This window comes from Cebus imitator, unplaced genomic scaffold, assembly GCF_001604975.1.
Source record: "Cebus imitator isolate Cc_AM_T3 unplaced genomic scaffold, Cebus_imitator-1.0 Scaffold108, whole genome shotgun sequence".
NCBI lineage: Eukaryota > Metazoa > Chordata > Mammalia > Primates > Cebidae > Cebus > Cebus imitator.
The window spans coordinates 315,556-325,008 of record NW_016107423.1 but is presented as its reverse complement, the minus strand read 5'-3'; the positions used below and the strand labels follow the sequence as shown (position 1 = coordinate 325,008).

General features: G+C 38.5%; 1 protein-coding gene and 1 long non-coding RNA gene across 3 annotated transcripts in view; one reads left to right on the top strand and one right to left on the bottom strand.

Annotated features, from left to right (window-relative positions):
* The window catches only part of LOC108310847, a 7,749-nt gene extending 2,570 nt beyond the window's left edge, over window positions 1-5,179 (top strand). The window contains exons 2-3 of one of the 2 annotated variants that reach the window (XR_005201751.1): window positions 1,268-1,792; window positions 5,009-5,179. This is a non-coding gene — a long non-coding RNA (uncharacterized LOC108310847). Of the gene's footprint in view, window positions 1-1,267; window positions 3,656-5,008 lie in introns of both variants that reach the window. The other variant, XR_001827951.2, reaches the window with a different exon arrangement.
* FRY (FRY microtubule binding protein) overlaps window positions 1-9,453 on the bottom strand; it is a 477,475-nt gene that overhangs the window by 284,957 nt on the left and 183,065 nt on the right. The window lies entirely within an intron of this gene.

Below are 9,453 nucleotides of genomic sequence, written 5' to 3'. Positions count from 1 at the left end.
TTTTTTTTCATTTGAGTACCTTTAAAGAGGGCATATATTGTAAAAGAACAGAAAAGGGCTTTTGTTTTGTTGAAAGGCCTGCAAATCAAATAGAATGACACCTGCTGCAAGCTGAGTTGAAACATTTATCCTTTTGTCTCTTCTCTCTGGGGGGGCTTAAAAAAAGTAGTCAGAAGAGGCACCTGGACAGAGGTACTTTAAAATACAACAGTAAAATCTGAATTTATTACTGGCTTGGTAGTGACTTCCATTATGATTTAAGAGGACCTAAAGCTATCTCAGCTTTCATACCTGTAAAAATGAGAGATCTTTCCTTAAAAATCTTAGGAGAACATATAATGAATCTTCAAGCACAGAATTAGGCATATATGTTGGGGGCTGAGTGAAAGATAACAGTAATACAGGAAAAGGGGAAGGCCTCAGGAAATGGTATCAGAGTGGGAAAAGGTCAGAAAGTGGCCTGACACAAGTGATGACACTAAATGACACCATCTACATTTGTTGAATATAAATATTGTACTAAAAATACATATATTTGTATTATATTTAGTCCTTACCTCAAACCTATGAAATACTATTCTTAGCTCTATTTTACAGATGAGAAAATTGAGGCTTAACGAGGCATAAAACAAAGCCATATAGCTGGTAAAATTTAGATCTACTTTAGACTCTAAGTCATTTATCATAACTTGTTATTACTATTTTTTTAAATCTCAAGCAAGGTGAGAATCATGGTTACCAAGTGCCTTAGAGAAAGTTCAGGAAAAGGCTGGGCATGGTGGCTCACGCTTGTAATCCCAGCACTTTGGAAGGCCGAGGCGCGTGGATCACTTGAGGTCAGGAGTTCAAGACCAGCCTAGCAACATGGTGAAACCCCGTCTCTACTAAAAATACAAGAATTAGCCAGGTGTGGTGGTGCAGGCCTGTCATCCCAGCTACTCGGGAAGCTGAGGCAGGACTCTTTTGAACCTGGGAGGGAGAGGTTGCAGTGAGCCTAGATTACGCCACTGCACCCTAGCCTGGGCAACAGAGCAAGACTCCATCTCAAAAAAAAAAAAAAAAAAGAAAAGAAAGTTCAGGAAGAGATGATAAGGTACTCCTTAACACAACAGAGGTGCTTCAGGTCCCACTGTCTCTCCCAGCCTACTCACTGCCTTCCTGCCCGGCTTTAGCCTGGGTGAGGTGTTTCCTGGGGGCTGTAGCTCAATTCCAAGGAATCGAGAGAAGAATGCCTTTATTTTTCACATGAATGTGATTTTCTATACAGGCTGTGGTCTCTGCAAGGATGCCTGATGGAAATCTAGTCTGAATACCTCTCCAATTTGGCAGGTACAGCGGTGGCAATGGGCTGCTTCTACCCTGGCATGGGTCTGCATCAGCCCAGGACTCAATCCAGAGGAAGGGGTGCTTATTTTTTGATCAAGGATACCACATGGGCTAGTGGTAGCTCTAGGTGGTCAGTGGGAAGGAGGTGGTCAGAAGGAGTGACCCATTGGTCACCTATGTACCTCTGTCCTAGCAAACCATGTGGCAGAGTGGGATGAGGGTGGTAAAAGCAGCAGGGATTTTATCTCACAATCTATGGCATTTACTCTCCTCCTGCCTTGATCCTTATTATCACCGTGTGTCCTGTCTCTTCCTGCAGAAGACTTGTGTCTTACTCAGCTTTGTGTTCCCTACAGCTCCTAGAACACAGTAAGTCCTCTTGCAATAAACATATGCTGAGTGAAAAGTGAATTAGCAAGCTTGTCATGCCTGCCTATTGTTATCTGTTGCCTGTGGAAAAAAATATGTAAGAAATACATTATTTTTATTATAATTCATACTAAATTTACTCTTTTTAAAAATCCATTTTGGACAATTTTTTGAGGCTAAATTGTGTGCCATTCAAAAAAAGTGAAAACAAAGCGTTGCCAACAGTCTGAATGCATGCTAACATCAAGAATCGTTACCTAATGATTTTAAAGCATCTGGCTGAGTTGATTGGGTTAGAATTGGAATCCACCCCCTTTCCTTGCGGACGGATGCATGTGGGTACACATGTGTAATTACTGTCACAGAGTGACATGTACATTCATGAACAGAATGTGTTGGACAGAAATGTTTCACTAGCATCCTGAAGAAACAAAGGAAAATCACTAAATGCAAGAATATAATTGCTTTATCAATTTTTGATCAGCATTTCAACTTCCAAAAAGGCATGAAATATATTATATTTCCACTATTATACATTTTATCTTAAGAACAGTTCCAAATCAAATTAAGTATCCCCTGAATTGAGATAGAAAGACAGCAGTTACAATCTATGGTGGCAAGTATGGAAGAAGAGCTGTTTTTCTTTAAACAGTAGAATAAAAGGCCTTTTAGAGATAATCTAAAGGACAAAGTGTTGAGATAAATAACAAACTTCTCTTTTGACCTGTTTTCAATGCACAATTTAGATGGATCTATTCTATTCTAAAAAATATTATAGAAAAAATATGACATGATGCCACAAAATGTCCATGTGGTAAGCATCAAACACAATAATCATTCTCTTAAAAAATCCAACCCACATATATAAATCTTCACAAAAATAAATTCAGCAAGTTTTGAAAAACATTTATTCCATTACTATCCACTGCAAATAACTGTCTTCAATGAATTGAAACACATTTAAATTTTCGAATGCAACAGAACTTCATTATAGCAGAGCTTCTTGTTGTCCAGATTCAAATATAAACAATGAAAATTATGTCTTCTAAAATTGTTTTCGTTGAAACACAGCAGCAGAACTCATGTTTTCTTTCCTACTCAGCTCCCCTGCAAAGGGGTTTTCTAAGGAACCCAGGGCCAAGACAAAGGAATAGGGAGGAAGTCTAGCACAATGGGAAGCCCCTGAAGGGTTTAAGCAGAAGACAATAACAGACACTGAGAAGTGGCAGCAGGGAGTGGAGGAAAGAAAGCCTGAAATTTACCCTGCTTTCTGCTCTGCACATGGAAGGCCCCATCCATATGTCCATTGTCACCCAAGGCGTTTTGACAAGTCTAGAGTGAGGTAAGAGAATGGCATTTATTGAGGTCTAATACTGAGGCCTGGGGCTGGGGTGTACATCAGAAGGCATTCATAGACAAAGCTGAACAAAGGGTCATACCCACTGGCACCTGCTGGGCACTTCTCTAAAACTGGCACTGGGACATCATTAGAATGAATTAGAACTAGGGCACCAGTTAACCCAGGCCTACACACTAGTGAAAGGAAAATTGAGCCTCTCCCCGACCCTGCTCCAGACAACTGAATGGTGACTTCAAGAACAAATATTCTAAGGATCTTAATTAGAAGGGGAGTGATACTGTAGACCAGACCATGCTCTATCATGTAGAAGATGTATTGTTGGCAAAGTTGTTGAGCATCTTATGGCCTCATTTTCCTCATCCGTAAACTAGTGCTTGTCACACATGTCTGTTATGAGGATTATTACAACAATGCCTAGGCAGATGACAACTATTATGTAGCAAATCTGTAGTGAGAAATTAACCCAGAATATGCAGCACAAAATGCCTCCTTAACTTCACAGACATGTTAGGAAAAGAATTAGAAGAGAGAGAAAGAGGAGAGAGATACTGCCCATCATAGAGAGATCCCCACCCCCATCCACCTCTGTTTGCTATCAAGGTAAGATAGATCTGCTCACAAAGCTGGAAGTTTTGAAAAGGTGAAGAACGTCTAAACATAATGCACATACAAACAATATTATTTAATATTTTAGTGCTTCCATCATTTGATGCCTATGGTGAACTTCCATTTGAGTAGAGGTTCTGGTTAGGTTAGTATCACCTCAAAATTTACCTAATTTAGCCTTCTCATCGACCTCTCAAAGTAGGGCCTGCATATTTGGATATTACTAACCTATAACCAAAACCAGGAGATGTTATAGTTCATACATATTTTACACAGATAGAGATTCGACCTCAGTTTCTGCAGAATAAGGTCATAGCACACTTAGTATTTAATGTAATTTAAAGACATGTATGCAAAGAGAAAACATGGCAGAATTTCCCCTCACTGCCCCTTAGCATGAAAGCATACAACACTAATGATAACTTTATTATCCTATTTTTGAATACCACCAGCAATCTGAATACTTATATTCTGATATAAATAGGCCGAATATAACTGGTTGAATATAACTGGCCACAATAGACACCAACTATTTAAACATAATTATAGAATATTAAGTCCCTTCTGAAGAAGCAAAAAATATTAGAGAAATATTAGAGAAAAAATATTTGCAGCTTGGCGCGGTGGCTAATGCCTGTAATTCCAGCACTTTGGGAGGCCAGGGCAGGTAGATCACCTGAGGTCAGGAGTTCGAGACCAGCCTGACCAACATGGTGAAACCCCATCTCTCCTAAAAATACAGAAATTAGCTGGGTGTGGTGGCAGACGCCTGTAATCCCAGCTTGAACCCAGGAGGCGGAGGTTGCAGTGAGTCGAAATCTGCACTTGGTGATAGCCTGGGTGACACAGTGAGATTCCATCTCAAAAAAAAAAAATAAAATAAAGGCATTAGCCTTACATATTATTATTTACCAAAAATACACAGATACATAATGCTTAATAGTACAAAATTTATATCAGTCATCATCACCCTTTAGATTTGCCATCTACAGGAGAACTAAGAAAATGTTGGTTCTTCCCTTTATAGATGATAATCTAGCAAAACAAAACAAAACAAAAAAGAGCACTCTCATAGTTGTATTGAAGTGATATTTCTATTTGGTAATAAAAATTCAGTACCGTTTAGGGCTAGAGTGAATATACCCACCAATGTTCCCAATTTTATACACAAAAGTAAATATTAGAGTTTAAATCATAAGGGAAAGATCCACTTTTCCTCAAGGTACCATTTAATGTACGTAATTATTAAAACCTATAATTTCACATCAATAAAACTAAGGAAAATTCGAAATTTTGGATAGGTTTTTAGTGCATGCTACTTACATTTTACATTTCTTTTCCTTCTAGGTGCTAAAAAGTTTTTCTTTCTAGGTATGACCATATGTTTATAGTCACCTATCAGCAAAGGTTGAAGGGCTGCGAATTAGGAAACACGTGATTCTGCTTTTAATTTTGACCCTGATTCTATGACCTTTGACATGTTATTTATCTAATAAAAGAAGAACACTATTTCCCATCCCCAAACTGCCTCGTGTCTTCAGGCAAGCCAGTCTTTGGTTTTCTAAACCACTGGGAGGAACCATCATCACATAGGAAAAGCAGAACACTGGGTAATAAATTGTTCTATGTAACTCTTTGGCATACATTATTTAAGTTTTGCCAATAGATTCACCTTGTTAGTTATGTTCTGGTAAAGCCAATGTCAAGAGTATTCATAAAAACACACACTGGGTGACTGGCAGGAGAAGCTGATGTAGGGCCGAAAAATAACTGGGGATTAGAAAGTGATAAATCAATATAAAAACGATCAAGTTGTCTACTGTGAAATTAATGAAGCAATATCAAAGTGCTTTGTTTGGCTTAGAGGAAAACCAGTAGAAACTATATAACTAGACAATTCTTGTAAACCAGGAATAAACAATAGCCACACACCAGATTATTATCACTGAGATTAAGGACAGTGGTCTAAGGCATTAAAGGTATGCACAGCATCACTTCATTTGGAACTACCACTTTAAAAAGAAGTGTGTACCTCACTGAGCATCACAGATTTCACCTTCAGAGTCTTCAAAATGCCGATCTGTTCATGGAGCTGTCTGGTACAGACCCTGGGTTTCTGCCTTTTATAAAACGGTGGTCTAAGCCCGACAACAGTGGAGCAGAAAAACCCATACATCACCTTCCCTCCCACAGACGAAGTTTAACCATACAGTAGTAAAAATGTGACTGTGAAGGGGCAAGTATATTTTAGAGGACAGAGAAAGTCTTACAAGCCATGTTTTTAGAAAGGGTGGGAAATCACCACCCTTCTTTGACCAGACAGGCAGGGCTTTGTGTAGGAGGGTGCGGCTGTCAGAAACTGTCTGAATGATGGAAGGCAGCAGCTTAGCAGGCTACTGGGAAGAGCGACTCCAACTGCACAGCTCAGCTTAGGAGGCAGAAGTGAGGTCAAGAGTAATGATCTTTGCAGACGTCTGTAGGGGTGAGATCACTCTGAAAAGCTCAAGGAAACAGAAGTGGAGGGTCATGATTCTGACCCTCAGTGTTAGCTGTGGAGAAACTCAAGCTCATGGTCAGGTAAGCCCTGCTCCACCCAGTAATGGCCTCAGTGATCCACTTACATGTTTGACCTATTTCTTTCTCATTTATGAGGTACACATGATACTGCCCTTTACATAAGGTTGTTTCATGATCTTAAAGGAGATTATGTAGATGAAAGGGCTTTATATTCCCAGGGTGCTAATATTAGATTCTCAGGGCTCCATCAGTGTAAGAATCAGACAAATAAGAGGGTGAGTGGTCCCTGGTCGGCCCATCGCCCTTAAAGAAACACACTGGTACCTTCCCTCATTGTAATAGCCTGCTGGGCTTTCAGTTTTGGGTTTAGGGATACGCCAGAGTGTCCTGCTCTTTAAGTGGCCATTCATCAACTCCAGGAATGTGCTGGTGGTTTGCCTGAGTCTTATCCAAATGCCACTCTGGACTCTGGATAAATACAGGATGGGTGGCAACTGTGGTCACATTACTACTCCACCCTACCACAAGCCTTATTTTTCACCTTCTTTGCTCCCCAAGGGAGTTCCCCCTTTTTTTATCCTTTAAAATTATTTTTAAATATTTACTTGTCTATGAATTCTTATATCCTTACATTGGTGTATGATTATCTCATATATAATTTAAATTTTCTGTTCATTACAACAAGGGGTAGCAGAAGTGTAAGGGAAGGGATGACTGGGCAATTCCAGTAGTGAGAAATGTGTTAGGAGAAATGCTGAATACAGAATAAGCACAGCAATACACTCTCATTTGGCTTTATATCTACTCTTCCAGAGGAGGAAACTGAAACTTATCAGGGCAGGCAACAGCAGAGTAACGATAGTAACAGTAACGGTGATTATTGCTGGTCATGTGATAAAACCAAGGTTGGAACTCTGATCTGGTGGAAAGTCAGTGATTTCCAACAGAAATGCAATGCAAACCCACATGCAATGTTAAATTTTTAAGTAGCAACATTAAAATAACCAACAAGAAGCAGGTGAAATTAATTTTAATCATCTATGTTGTTTAACCCAATATGCCAAAAAATCATTTCAACAGTTAATAAACATAAAAAATATTAGTAAGACATTTAACATTTTTTGTACCAAATAGAATCCAGTGTGTATTTTACAGCAAATCTACATTTGGACTAGCTACATCCAAGTGCACAACAGCTACTTAGTGGCTAGTGGCTCCCTTACTGGACAGGGTAGCTCTAGATGGTTCCTGAGTATTCTTGTGCCTTAAGCCCTTTTGGCAATCTGGAGAAGCCCATGAATTCCTTCTCAGAATAATGTGTTTACATGATTAAAATGTAAGACACAGGATGACAAAGAAAGCAATTATTTTGAAACACAGTTATTCAATTATTTAAAAAAACGCAAAATTATGATATTGTGTATATCTGCTTCTTTAAATAGTACCTTAAATAACATTATCCAGAGGCAGTTATAATAATTATAGGCCATTTTAAATAAAATAATGATCATAAATAATATTTCAATATGCTTAAAGCAACTCTAATGATGATGAAAATATCTGTGACTTCAACTGGTAGCAAATTAACTTTGAGTTGCGGAGTTAACTTGGTAGGTCAAACCAAGATACTTTTCTAATGACACAGAATAGGAGGGAATACATTAGAGGGCATGATTCACAGTCAGGGTGAGTACCATTTCATGAAACTTCTGTTAAATATGTATGTATACATACACACAGTTAAATACTGGGTTGCAATGTAAAATGTACTTTATATTGTGAGTCATGGTTTTAAAAAGTTTGAAATCCTCATACACTGCTAGTGAGAAATCAAAACGGTTTAACTACTATGGAAAGAATTTGATGGTTCCTCAAAGAGTTAAACATAGAATTACCATATGACCCTGTAATTTCACTCCTGTACATGTGCCCCAAAGGAATGAAAACAAGTTATTAAACATGTATATGTACATGCATGTTCATAGCAGCACTATGCATAACAGCTGAAAGTCTTCAATGTCCATCAATGGATCAATGAATAAACAAAAGGTGGTATATACATGTAATGGGATATTACTAATCCATAAAAAGGAATGGAGTTTGGGAACATGCTACAACATGGATGAACCCCAAAAATGTTATGCTAATTTAAGAAGGCCAGACACAAAAGGGTCACATATGGTTTGATTCTATTTATAAGAAATATCCAGAATAGGTACATCCATAGAGACAGAACACAGATAGGCTATTGCCAGGGGGTATGGGGAGTGGAGAAAAGGGAGAGTCTGCTTAACGGTGAAGGGGTTTTTACTTTGGAGTGATGGAAATGTGATGGATCTAGATAGAAAAGGTGGTTGTGTAACACTGCGAATGTACAAAATGCCACAGAAAGGTCACCTTAAAATGGTTAATTATATGTTGTTTCACTGCAATAAATTATTATTTTTTAAAGTTTGAACGCCTTTGCCCTAGAGGGTCTTTCTGTTTGGAGTGTACTCATTTGTGGTGCTACTACATCCCCACCTAGTGGTGGAGACACCTTCTGTCTGGGCTCCAGGACTGGAGATGCCCGACTGCTAGACCACTTTCACATCACAGCGGGAGTTCAAGATCTGAGGTCATGCCTAGGCCCATGCCTACCTGGGATGAATATTTCGTGTGTAGACATTGACAGTGATAACCGCCAGCCACCCTGAGCTTCAGGCAGGAAAGAAAAATGCTTTCTAGTCCTGGCGCTCATATATTTCTCAAGTTATGGAACCTCTATGGGATTGATTTATACAATCTATAAAATCTATAAATCAATCCCATAAAGGATTTTTAACTATATTTTTAAATATAGTTTAGCTTATATAGTTATATATAAATAACTATATGGTTAAAATAGAGTTTAACTATGTAGTTTAACTGTATTTTAAACTATTCATAATTGCAACTCAGAACTCATGTTAAATTAAAAAGAGGGTGACGTAAGAGGCTTCCTTTAAGCAAAGAGGCTTCCTTTGATTGCCTGTAAGATCAAAACAATACTCCCTACCACAGGGCTATGGTAAAGGTTAATATAAGTTGGCATAAGAAGTGCATCTAATACCAGTAGATGTTCATAAAATATTCATTTTGTTCCTCATCCTGCCTGATTTCTAAAGATACTTGGTATGAACTTATGTACCCCAAACAAGTTGTTGTTTCCAGAAGGGCTCCCCCCAAACTTCTGACTGTCATTGGAAGAAAGAAAAAGACTGTGGGCGTCTGGAAAAAAAGTGGCAGAGATCTGG